General features: G+C 39.4%; 1 long non-coding RNA gene across 1 annotated transcript in view; it reads right to left on the bottom strand.

Annotated features, from left to right (window-relative positions):
* LOC110397008 overlaps positions 508–12,402 on the bottom strand; it is a 30,685-nt gene continuing 18,790 nt past the window's right edge. Inside the window, exons 8-10 of the long non-coding RNA XR_002437459.1 lie at positions 11,317–11,422; positions 1,144–1,409; positions 508–671 (exon numbers count right to left, since the gene is read on the bottom strand). This is a non-coding gene — a long non-coding RNA (uncharacterized LOC110397008). The remainder of the gene's footprint in view (positions 672–1,143; positions 1,410–11,316; positions 11,423–12,402) is intronic.

Below are 12,402 nucleotides of genomic sequence, written 5' to 3'. Positions count from 1 at the left end.
CACCAGCAAAAATGTTAAATAGAGCTGTTAAAATGTTAAATAGTCCCTATTGCCTTGTTTAGACTTATCCTCATAAAAGAGAGGTAGAATAAAGGAAAAAGGTGATTAGGAGACGAAGCAAATACCAAAACCCAGTCAGTACCTATCAGAATTCCATAAGTAATAAATCTTCAGCTCCACTTGAAAAGAATTTAAATCACTTATCTCCGTTGGAATGTCACTAAATCTCTGTGTTCCTGTATTAAATTTAAAGTAGGTCACTCCGAAAATAATGCCTCCTATTTATTTCTACAGAAACTACAACAGATATAAAAAGCACAACAAAACTATTTGATAGAGCAAATTCTCAGCTACAAAGCACTATTTTTCAATGCAGTGACCACCATTAGCTATGCATTTTCACTAACAATGAACAAGTGCCTGTATGCTATGCTCATAACAATCTACATCAGTAGAGATGACCCACTGTTTCTGTTGCCACTGCTGAAACGCACCACTTACCACCTCACTGTGCTCACATCTACTGTTTGGTCTCCACAAGCATTCAGCAAGCATCGATGAATGTCAGTAGGTGCAGTTATCTCCACACAGAGGAATTTGATGACACTCCTTTCCTTCATACATGCTTCCATATCAGATGCCATTTTGTCAGAGTGCCCCTCTGCTGCCATCTGTCACACAGTAACAACATGTAAGGGATATTGCTGGGAATGTTCAACCTCTACTGCCATACCTCTGATGTCATGGGCCAACATAATAAAACAGGAAGCATTACTTTTGGAGAAGCCCTTTTATGACTATATATCTATGTATGTATTTTACATTACTTTCCTGAGTGGATTCCAAAAACAGATCATCAGCTCTTACTAAGAAGTTCTTGTTAGTATCCCTATCCCATGACAGCATTTCTTTGAAATATTTGCATTCCATATACTGCAGAATACTCTTTTTTTTTTTTTTTTTCCCACGCAACAGCTAAAAATTTTACTACAGTAATAGGAAATTTTAATCATTGTTACCACTTTCCCTAGTAAGTATAATAACAGACAATATTTTATTGATGTGTTCTTATGTAGCTTTCTTTAAATTCTCAGAGCAAAATCTTCAGATGCGTCTCAGCTGTGACATAATAGGTTTACTAACAGTGTTCAAGAGGTTAGTGCTGAAGGTAGTTAATGAAGTAAGTGTTGTCTCTAGTGCGCAATCGATTTTTCATGCACTTTCTCATCTTCATTTACACTGGGAAGCCTGTCTGTGAAGCTGCCGAATAGCTCCCCTAGGCTGTCAACCCAAAGTCTCATTGTTCATGCCACAATTGCTTTTCCAACTCATCAGCAGCAGGTCCAAATTCTGATTCACAGATGAAGATGACATTCCAGGCTGAGAAGCTTGGTCCGTTTGTTTCTCATCTGCTTTGGTAACAGAAATTCAAACATCACTTTTTTTTTTTTTTAAATCATCTGATGCTCTTTAATATCTGTAGAGGTACATATGGTGATATATTAGAATAAAGCGGTCAACTACAAGGAGAAAGATAGAAAGTCTTTGAATAATTGCAAAAAGATAGAATCAAGTAAGCTATCTGTTTCTGAATACACCCATACTACACAGAAAAGAGATGTGGCTGAGGTTTTGATATATTTACATTTCTGATTTAATGTATGACCTCGGGCAAGTCACTCATCTTTTTTTTGTGCCTGTTTCTGTATCTACATTACAGAAATAATAATTACATTTTCTGCTCCACATGGTTCTTCTGAGGCTTATTTAGTGTTATCAATACTATGCTTCACAAAATAGTGGAATTATTATAACAAATAGGGCAATCTAGAATGACCATTGAGAATCACAAATTCAGAAACAGTTCTTACAGCAGTTCTTATTTCTGCCCCATGATCTCAGCGATCTATCTGATCGAAAAAACTCTTAAAGAGTTATTTTATCAGCAAAAGTCAGTGCTATCAAAGCCCCCGGGTTGCTCTGGCCTCTAAATGCTATTGCAAGAACATAAAGGTGAAACAGATGCAAGACTGGAGCAACTCATTAACTGTGCAAGAGGGAATTAACAGTTTGGGAGAAAGTCTAATGCATTCACTGGCCCCTGTGGCTGGACTGGTTGTTGCACAGCAGAGCACAGTCGATTTAAAATTACCCTGCCCTCTCAAGTTACTCCTCGTAGAATGATGAAATCCCCTTAGTTTTGATTACCTCTTTGCTTCCTTTGGTTGAAGCCACGTTTGGGGCTGTATCATGCCCATGCAAGGTGAAAGATGGAAAGGATGTAGGCATGAAAGTTACACAGAAATCCAGCAGTTCATTAGTGCAGTTTCTGTGTCCTTGTAGCATCTAAAAGGCCACAAACTAACAGAGGCAATTAATTAATCACACAGAATATTCTGGACTCAGTCTGGGGGAAAGGAGTGGTGGACAATCCATGGGGTTAGAACTGAACTCTGACAAGACTTTCTGGCCTCAAATCCTGTGACTATTCAATTAGACATGAGGTCAAGTTGTGTGCCAAAAGTCCGTTCGCTGCAACTTCCAGTGCTATGGTGCAGTGTTGCTCTGTGCAGGATGTTGTGCCAAGCCACAGACCTTGCCCGGGAAGTCTGGGCCTCAGTTAAATGCTGGGCAGTGGGGATGCTCTGGAGCTCAGACCTGAAATGAGGGCAAGCAACAGCCCAGTGTAACTGCAGCCATGCTTCACTTCAGTGGTGCCTTTAAGGGCATTTGGTTTTGTTGCCTCAAATTACAATAAAATTACAGCCAGTTGGGTAAATGCAAAGGCCTCTGTTGTTCTTCAGTGGCTTCTGCCATTCACAGATATTTCTCTCATTGAAACTCATGGACAACTATGCTTATTCAAAAACGTTTAAACACTATAATGTTCAACAGAAGGAGGGGAATATTACTTGTTTAAAAAAAATTGCTAATTTTTATATCCATTTACTCTTTAACCTTCCTTACAAATCTCCTTGAAAATGATCTCTTTTTAAGTGATTCATTTGCCATGAGAAGATGCTAACACCAGGACAGTGCAGAAATAAATATCAGAAAAGAGCAAGCAAAAGGGAATGTGTCACATACTGACTACAGGGAAACAGCGCAAAACATCTAATCACAGCAGTGCCAGGAAACTTGAACCTGTCCAAAAAGATCCAGTGCTCTCAATGTTTAATTGCTGTTGATGGCTGCTGGTCAGTCATGCATGACAATGTGAGTGTCACGCTGCTTCCTGCCTATGTTCATTCCTGTCAGCTTTCACTCCAGGTGATGAGTACTGCTCCTCTGACCACAGTAGAGAGAGAGAAAAAAACAGAGCCCTCACAGACACAAAGCAACATGTACCCAAATAACCCAAGTCACAGGAACAGAGCACCAAAAATGGACAGCAAAAGCCAGCTTTTATCAACCTTTCTCCCCAGCTTCATTTATGCTAAAAAAAAAAAATGTGGCATCTGCGACCAACGGTATTCCAACTGGCAAGATTCAAGTCTCCTGTTTGCTTGATTATATGTTTGAACACATGCTTGGGGCTGTGTGGAGCAATTTGAATTACAATTGAGTAGCAATGAACATTATAATTTTTGGCGAACTGGAGCTTTAAAAACCTCCTCCTTGAGCTAATAAGAAAGAGAGAGAGTGGGAAATGTAGGAGGTATGACTTAAAAGGTCTAGAATTTGTATAACAGCTTTCCACCGTTTTCTTAAAGTGACTGTTTAATGGTTTATGTATCTGGGCCCAGATTCAGCAAAGCACTTAAGCATGCATTTAACTTTAAGTATGTGAATGATCTCATCCTTATTCAGCAAAACCCTTAAATAAATGCTTAATTTTAAGCCTGTGCTTAGCTGCTTTGCTGTAGCAGGGCTTCATCACACACTTCTATATCCTGTTATGTCAGTAATATAATTAGGAGGAGCACTTCTCTTTTACCTCCCCCACCACTGTCTTCATGTCAAAATAAAAATCATTAACCCACAATTGTTTAACTTCATTCTGCTTTGGGCAAAACTGAAGTCTGAGAGTCAATAAATGTCTTAAACATCCAGAACGTATCTGCTCATTCACATTCCACTTCAGATCCATCTGCCGTCAAAGTCAATGGGAGTCCTGCCACTGTCTTCAGTGGGAGCCAGGTCAGGTTCTCAGTCAATACTGAGCTCTGAATCCATCGCAGCAATACATGAACTGAGTTGTGAAAGAATGGAAGAACCAACAGAGCAGGAAGAAATCCTCCAACAAAAGCACAGGAGAAAATAAAGCTTTAGCTGTTTGAAAATTATTGAACTTAACTACAGTTAGAATACTTGGAGGAAGGAAATGAAGCATCATTTCTGGATCAACAAATTTTAAGTAATTAGGACACAGAATATATGACACTGGTTTTGATGATCTAATCATTTTATGGTCATTTTGTTATTGTCTGTGTACTTCAATCTTCTTCCCAGTAAGTTGAGAATGAAGGTAGAATACAAAGCAGGGAAAAAGAGGCTGCTTCACATGACATTGCAGGCTCATTCAATGATGTTCCTATTGCAGTTACTGCCCCTTTCCCTCTCCATATCTACACACATCTCAGTGGCCACCAGAAAAGCAGTTGAGTTTCATTGATATCAAGGACGAGAATCATGTTTAAGCAGTCCTACACAGAAACAAAACCACTGAGAAATATCAATTCCCTTTATCATTTCTGAATCAGCTTTTGCCAGCTTTAAGATTCAGAACAACCTGACATCCCCTCACATCACTGAGGAGAGTCTATGGGTTTTAAAAGTATTATTATTATTACTACTACTACTAAAGAGATGATATAGACTAGGAGAGTAATAGGTGTACAAGAAAGAATAACTACTTGATTGATGTTATTTAACATACGTGCTCATTCTTTTTTATCACAGATTGAAAAGTGGTTGCAAAATTACTATAAAGAAGTCCTGAGGCACATTCAAGTGTCACATTATCTATGTTCTGAAGCACAGTGGGAGGAAAATAAAAACATAAATAAGTAGTTCTGCAAGAACAGAACTAATGATGCTCCATTTCCTACTGCTTTGTGTCTCATAATTAATTGTGAACTACAGTTGAAGCTTTTCCCACGGGTGGGACACATATGGTCCATCTCTCACACTCTCAGAAATATAGATATACATACTGTGTGGATTCTTTATGGTTAATAATGCATGAACTCATTCTGTGCTCCTGTCGTTAAGCAGGGTTCTTGCTGGGTGTCTCTTCTTCATCATGCTCCTCTATCTCTCTCTCTGTTCAACCATCCTTCCACAAACAGTAAAGCTCCTTTTTTTTTTTTTATAAAGTCTTCAAGATTTCTATTTTGTCACTTTTGTTTGAAATCATGAAATTAAAATCTGATTAATTTTAAATACACACATGCATATACCCAACCTTGCAAAGTATCGAATTGAATAGGCCTACAGCTTTATAAAACATGACTCCAAACTCCGTGAAATATCTACAGGCATTTCCTTTTTGAAACATTTTAAAATAAAAGGAAAATGCTATTACTTAATATCTGCCCTCTCGAGGCATCTACTGTTTTAAAAAAGAAGTTTCCTTGAAAGAAGTTTCTTGAGAACTGCAATATAGATAAGTCAAATGTGTTCACAAAGGGCTGACAAGCTCACTGCCAGTATGGGAATATATCACACAAGCTTAGTCTATTAAGTTCAGGTTTTAAACGCATTATAGATTTTGAAGAAGAGCTCAAACCACAGTTGTATACATGGTGGTACTGAAGAACTTTGTCTTACATTCATTCTTTCCCTTCTCATTCTCAGAGATATTAATGATTTAAAGCATTATAAAGCATTATTCCCAGTTATCATGATTTTTAGAAAATAGTACTGTGAAAATTGAGTTACTGAAGCAGCGTAAACTTAGAACTGGTTTTAAGTTCAGTTTATATAATGGCTGTGTTTATAAAAAAGATGCAGCAAATTGCTTGGAACTTGGCCTTGAATGAGATAGCCAAAAAAGCTCATGTAAAATTAATAAGCAGCCGTTCTTTTAATTTTAAATGCAACCAAAGCCCAAATGCAGAAATAAATACATTCTGTATACATATAGAATTTTCATAAATCAGCCATGCTTATGCATATCCCTTGCACTTTGTAACGGTTAGCCATAGACTCTGTTGAACACAATATTTTCTAAGATCTCCAGGGGCTTCAGTATAAATCTGAATTTTGCAATACTACTTGTCAAATTTAAAATTACAGATTTGACCACAAACATTAGAAAATATACTACTCTATTCAGTGTGTTGCCTTTCTTGATTTTTGTATTTTTGCAAATATTTTGGTGTTTGCTTTTGCAAAAGTATGATGAGGCAACGTGCTGAATTTATTTTAGGGAGTGTTGGAAAAAAAAAGGGAACATCTTCATGTAATCCATAAATCTAACATAAAATGGGTGTTTGATGTTATATATTTATAAACAGTACATCCTGCATTTTATTTATTTATTTATGTAAAGGATGAAAGCTTAATTCTCTGAAATACCAGGGGGCAAGTATAAGCTGTCCAAAGGAAAGCACAGGATGGCCAAACAAAATGATAGCTCTCTCACACCGCTCTGTCATTGCAGCTAAGCCCTGACATGAAAGCCTTAAGGGTGTGGTAAAAAAAACTGCCCTCCAGTGTGCTGAAAGGAAACTTCAGCATCCTTGCTCATTCGTTTTTTGTATAAAAACTGACAGATGTGTCAAAGGTGTGATAGCTTCGTGAATAAGTAATAAGTCCTGACAAGTTGGACCTTATCATTCCCTTCTGCCTAAGGTGAGGAAGGAGCCTGGGGTAACAGAGGGGGCAACTGAAGAGCCCTGGATTGGACTTGCGGGATGGCTCGTCTTGTTCGTCTGTGCTCCTGCTGGTACAAAATGGTTTTGACGACAAATCTGATCAAATTCATCCCTGGTGTAATTTCAGAGAGGTCAGTGGTGTTACGCCAGGGAAAGTATTGGTCCCTTCTGTTTATTTAGGGAAGACGACAGCAGCTTTGGAATAAAAACAGATGACTGAGCAATAAGCTTCCTTCCCCTCAGCAGAGCTCTGTAGATACTTTACAAAAAGAGCTGCGATTATGAGAACAATGCACAAGTACTTTGTCAAAACCTGTGTTTCAGGGTGGCTCACAGGGGCAGGAAAGCGCAGTTAGTGCACTCAGCCACCATGACCCTTTGATGTCCTGCCCAAAACTGTGGGATCCAGCTGAGAAAGGAAACAAACCTCTCTTAAACGAAACCAATCCAAGATTCTTCACTTTGCAAAGGGATATCAAGGTCAGATTACAGGAGGCTTACATTTAAGTGGTAGAAATAAGGACTAATAAATTTGCGTGTGAAGTAAAAAGTTTGGCTTTCTGTGAGGATAGCAAAACTTACAATGAAAATACAAAGATCACCAGCACAATGAAGAAAGCAAAGATCTCCAGCACAATGAGAAACATGCATGAGGTATTTCGGAAAGAGGGAGTTCAGTAAAGGGGGCACCATCCAAATGGGAACACAGAAGTATTTTCACAGTTCTACCAAACAAAGCTCATATACTATAAATACACACAAAAAAGCTTTTCACAGAGAACTTTCATGAGAAGGAAATAATACGGAAATGACAACAGCTGAATAACATAACTTGGTTAGTTCTCAAACTTGGGGAAAAGCAGGTGTTTGGAAAATGATAACACCATCTATTAGATTCACTTTTCAATATATTTTTCCACTCAAATTTGTAGTAAATCACAGAAATCTAATCTAACATTTCAGATAATGGGGAAATGAAAAAAATATCAAGTTAACATCGTTATACATGCACTTTTTGTAGGGCATATAAGCAAAGGGTTAGAAAAAAGGATACAGCACAAGCCATGTGCTGTGCAACGGCAGGTGAGAGGCAGTGACTTTGGAGTTGCTGGATAGAAAGAAGACACGCAACCTCAGAGACAAAGGAAAACTGGGATATGTGGATAGCAAAAAGCACAGAAGCATAAGTAAGGACTGCAGGAATGGCACAGCAGTGAAGGACATCTGTGGAAGATGTCAGGAGAAGGTCAGCAGCAAGAGCCAGGCAACAAAGTCCATTTTTCTGAATGTAGGGCAACTGGACGGGGGGTTGTGCAGAAGAAAATAAATGTGATGGGGCACAGAGATCTGGAATACCCCCCAATGAGGCCAGATGTGCACTGATTCATGGGGTTGGGCTCGGGGTAGCAGTCAATTCTACATTGCCCAGACTTGTTTGATCTACTTGGGGTCCCCCTTTCTGTATTTTTTAAATTGTTTCAGTGTTGTCTTTCCTCGATTTTTTCTCCTAAGGCCTGAAATGCGATGCCTGCTATGAACACTGTCTTCTTTTGACATTTTCACTCCCTGATAATGCTGCAAGCTAGCCTTGAATTTTAAAGAGTGGCATGCATGCACACACTCAAGCACTCCCACTCTGAGGCTGTCATTCTCATCAAACATCTGGAAGTCTGCTTGCCAGAGTGCTGCTGCCAAATGCTACTGCATCATCCAGGCAGAATTTTGCTTCCCCTACAGGGTAAGCAAGAAGAGCTCAAGAGCAGATTTACAGCTGTTGATGTGGCAGCACAGAAGTCTCATGCAGTAGCTCAAAGCTTCTCACTTACGGTTTTAGCCCTCCGAGGAGTTTGGTTAGAGAACGGATTGGCTACAGACATTCAAATCCTTCTTGTGGCCTGAAGAATCCTTCTTTCTCCTTTTATTTCTAACTTTTTTACTATCCAGCACTAATAACTCTGGCCAGACACAGATGGCTGCAATTCCTTCAGACTCTAAAGAAAGCATCAGTCTTGGTACAGAGACCTTGCTATGTGAAGTACCATAAGATTTCATCTTTCTCACTCATGGGGAGAAGGAGGAGGATCTGACTTCAAGGCATCTGAATTCCTAAGTCCTATCTCCTTTCTGAAGAACTTCCTGCCCTGGAGGAAATCCCATGTACTTCAGGCAGGATGCACAAAACAGTGGTAACAAATACTACATTGTCTTATCTCTGGTCCTAAGAATAAGTGAGCCCTTTGTTTGGTTCCCCTGCCTTCTCCCCACACCAAAAAATTCACTAGGGAAATGGTGGGTGGTGCAGAGGGGGCATTAGGGCTCTGAAGGGAAACAATGAAGAAAGATGTGGGGAAGAGAGAGAAGTGGACTTCATTCTGTCCAAAAGATGTTTCTATCCAGCTCCTGGGAGTGGGTAGAATAGCAGAGGAAGAGCAATGGGAAATGAAAAGTGCCATGGCAAGATAGCAAACCACCTAGAGAGACAGAGAAGAGCAGCAAACATCACGAAAAAAGCCTTTTTTGAGCTCCCCCCAATGCTAGCCTAAACAGCTTAACGGAAAATTTACATCCTGGTTAAGACATTCAGCGTGTTAGTGAGCAAATGTGTATCAGAAATACCTGATTTCGAAAGGATTTTCCCCCAGATGAGCAAAGCTCGCACACCAGGAGACAGGGAGACATTTGACAGCACAGCACGAAGCAGGGAGCTGACTATTCTGCCTCTATTAGGACAGCTGGAAGTTAAAGTAAGTGGGCTATTGAGAACAATGGGCTGGAGCCAATGGAAAGGCAACTTCCCAACATTTCAATTTAAAGGTCTCTCAGCTATGGAAAATTATTGCCATGGGGCTTTGTTTCAGGTCAGGGCGCTAGGGAAAGTGCATTTTGAAAGCATGACAGTCCATTTAGCAAGCATCCCTCAGCTACGGGCACAGATTTCTTCAGCAAATGCTTGGCTGTGTGTGCACACACTCTTCATCCAACTTGTAGGAAAAACACTACCAAAAGGGGAGGAGTTTTCCAGTGATGTTCGCATGGAAAAGCCCCACAGTCATCTACTGACAGAAAAAAAGGTTCAGAGAAAGGAGGATCTATTGTCAACTGCTACTGTGTCTGTTATTTTATGGCTGGTAGGTCAGCCTTTCTGAGCACCCTATAGAGAACCATAGGGCCTTTCATCTCCGTGAGGAAAAAACTGAAACAGTACACAAAAAGTATTATCATAATTGCCGAAGAGCTACAATAAAATACAGGCATTTAGACCTTCTTTCTCCAAATCTTTATGAACTGCCTTAGTTCCTCCATTTTTGCTTTTCTCTTTAAGAAAAGCCATGAACAAAACCAGCCACCTAAATAACCATAAAGAGGTTGAAAAAGCACAGAATAAGTCAACAACACCTAAACAGGAGGAGGCTAAAAGCTGTAATTTTTCTAAGGCCTAAGAAAAAATGCAGCCCTGATTACAAATGCATTTGAATGGAGGCGTCATTCCCACCAACTCAGAGAAAAGGTGCCCCTGTTCTTGTGGCATGCTTAATGCATTTGAAAGAGTCAAAAGTAAAACTTGAGAAAAACAGGCAATGAAATATACAGTTACATTTTGCTTTTGCCATCCTTATCTAATGCTGCTAGTTTGTGCCCTGATGAAAAGGATGAGGAGGGAGGCTGAGACATAGTGAGCTAATAGTTAATTAGCTGATTGAGCACTCATTCTTACTTCCATTGCCCTGCATCATCCTGCCTTTTACATCTTGCTTTGTAATATCACACGCATCCTACCATGTCATGTCCTTCTTTGAGTTTCACATGTTACGTTGCGTCTAGAGATTTGGGATACTTGGCTAAGGTGTCAAAATACCATCTCCTTTTAAGCTGCAGAATGAATCTCTTTGGATGCTTGATTACCCAAGAGCAGAGAGACTTATAAGGGAATTAGTTGCCCTCAGCAGATGATCGGCTTATTCTACAAGTCTTATAATTTTATCTTGCTTGGGAAGAATAGGATTTAGGGGAAGTCTGAGTCATTCTAATAGAACACATAATTGTGCCCATTTTATAATTGTGAGAGTAGGCTTGTTATAGTCATTTGCTATCTCAGTTGGCAGGAACACTGTTTAAAAAGGAGTTTGAAGACTACCTGAGGCAGCTTAGGCTTTTGAGCACAAAAGAACAGCAGTTTCAAAGTACTGAAGAATTAATGGTTTATTTCCCAGTCTTCTTCCCACACATCAAATGTCCCTATTGTTGTGTGTGAATGTAGCACGTGTGAAGTACAGCTCTCCCAGGACGGGAGGCAATAAGGACGTATCAGTATACTGTTAACAAAAGGGCAGCAGCCAGGGATGTAAAAGAAAGTTTGGTCAAGCATAATAAATCAAATCAGCAAGCATATGAAACAAAAATGTTCTTTATGTCCCTAAGTAAGTATTTGCAAAACAAATAAATGAGGGTGAGACAGGGCTGCATTCTCAAAATGAAACAGATGTGTAGAACTCACCTTTTAGATGTTCCTTATGGTCAGATCCAGCGGATGCTGAGACATGAGTTAAAGATTAGAAAGATCTTTAATTGTTTGCATTACAACTCTTAGTTGTTTCTGTTACCTGGAAAACATAAAACTCTCTTTCACTCCTTATGCAAAAGGTTTCACATTATGTACATACAAGAGTGATTCAGGTCTATTGCATCTTCTATGGATGGCTATCTGCTACCTTTTCTTTAGGGATACTCTCCATAAAATGACAGATGTGCTAAAATTTAACCTGTGTCAGGGTCAGGGTGCACACATACAACTTGCAGGTTAGAGTTTTCTGTTCCTTTTCTCTTTTACAATTTTTTTTTCCTATAACAACAATTTAAGAGGACTCCACCACTGGTTATCTGTACTTTTTTCCAGTCTAGTCAGCCCCGTTATTTTCATGTGCCTGTGTGCTAAGGTGGTGACAGCTGATTAGGTTTTTATTATATTTGCTTTTCTTCTGTTGCACACCCTTCACCAACTTTGACAGAAGTGAGACATCAGGGAAAAAAATTAAAATAGTAACAAAAAGGAGGAAAAGACTGAATGCAACAAGACTTTACTTTTAATCAGCTTCGTTCTAATTTCAGCTTGCCCAACAGTTTTTGATATGCAAAAGAAGTGTCCTTCATATTGATTTAATGAAAATGGTCATTTTGCTGAGGGTGTGTGTATGTATCATCCATTCAAGATTTGAATATGCCATCTGAGTTTTTTGAGCCCAGTATGCCCTCTGGTTTGTTTCCCAATGTGTTTAAAATTAGAGCAACTACATTTAGTTTTTTTGCCAACTCAAATGTTATTCATTTTTTCTCAAAGCCAAATCACATTTCAGTTTTAAGTTACTTCTCTTAAGGTGCTTCCCTGAACACATTTCTTTTTCTCTCTCTTCTCCCTGTACCCACACCTGTTCATCCAGCACATCATACAAACCAGTCTGCTTTGAACCTCCCCAGTTGTCAGCCACTATACTATCGAAGGCAGTGATCTGTGGGCTTGGAGCAGCAGAGACAATACATGCCCGGGTCACTAGTAATTAAGCAATGTCAGTGGTTGAGAGGAGAA

Source organism: Numida meleagris, chromosome 3, assembly GCF_002078875.1.
Source record: "Numida meleagris isolate 19003 breed g44 Domestic line chromosome 3, NumMel1.0, whole genome shotgun sequence".
Taxonomy (NCBI): Eukaryota; Metazoa; Chordata; class Aves; order Galliformes; family Numididae; genus Numida; species Numida meleagris.
This window is presented reverse-complemented; position numbering and strand designations above follow the sequence as displayed.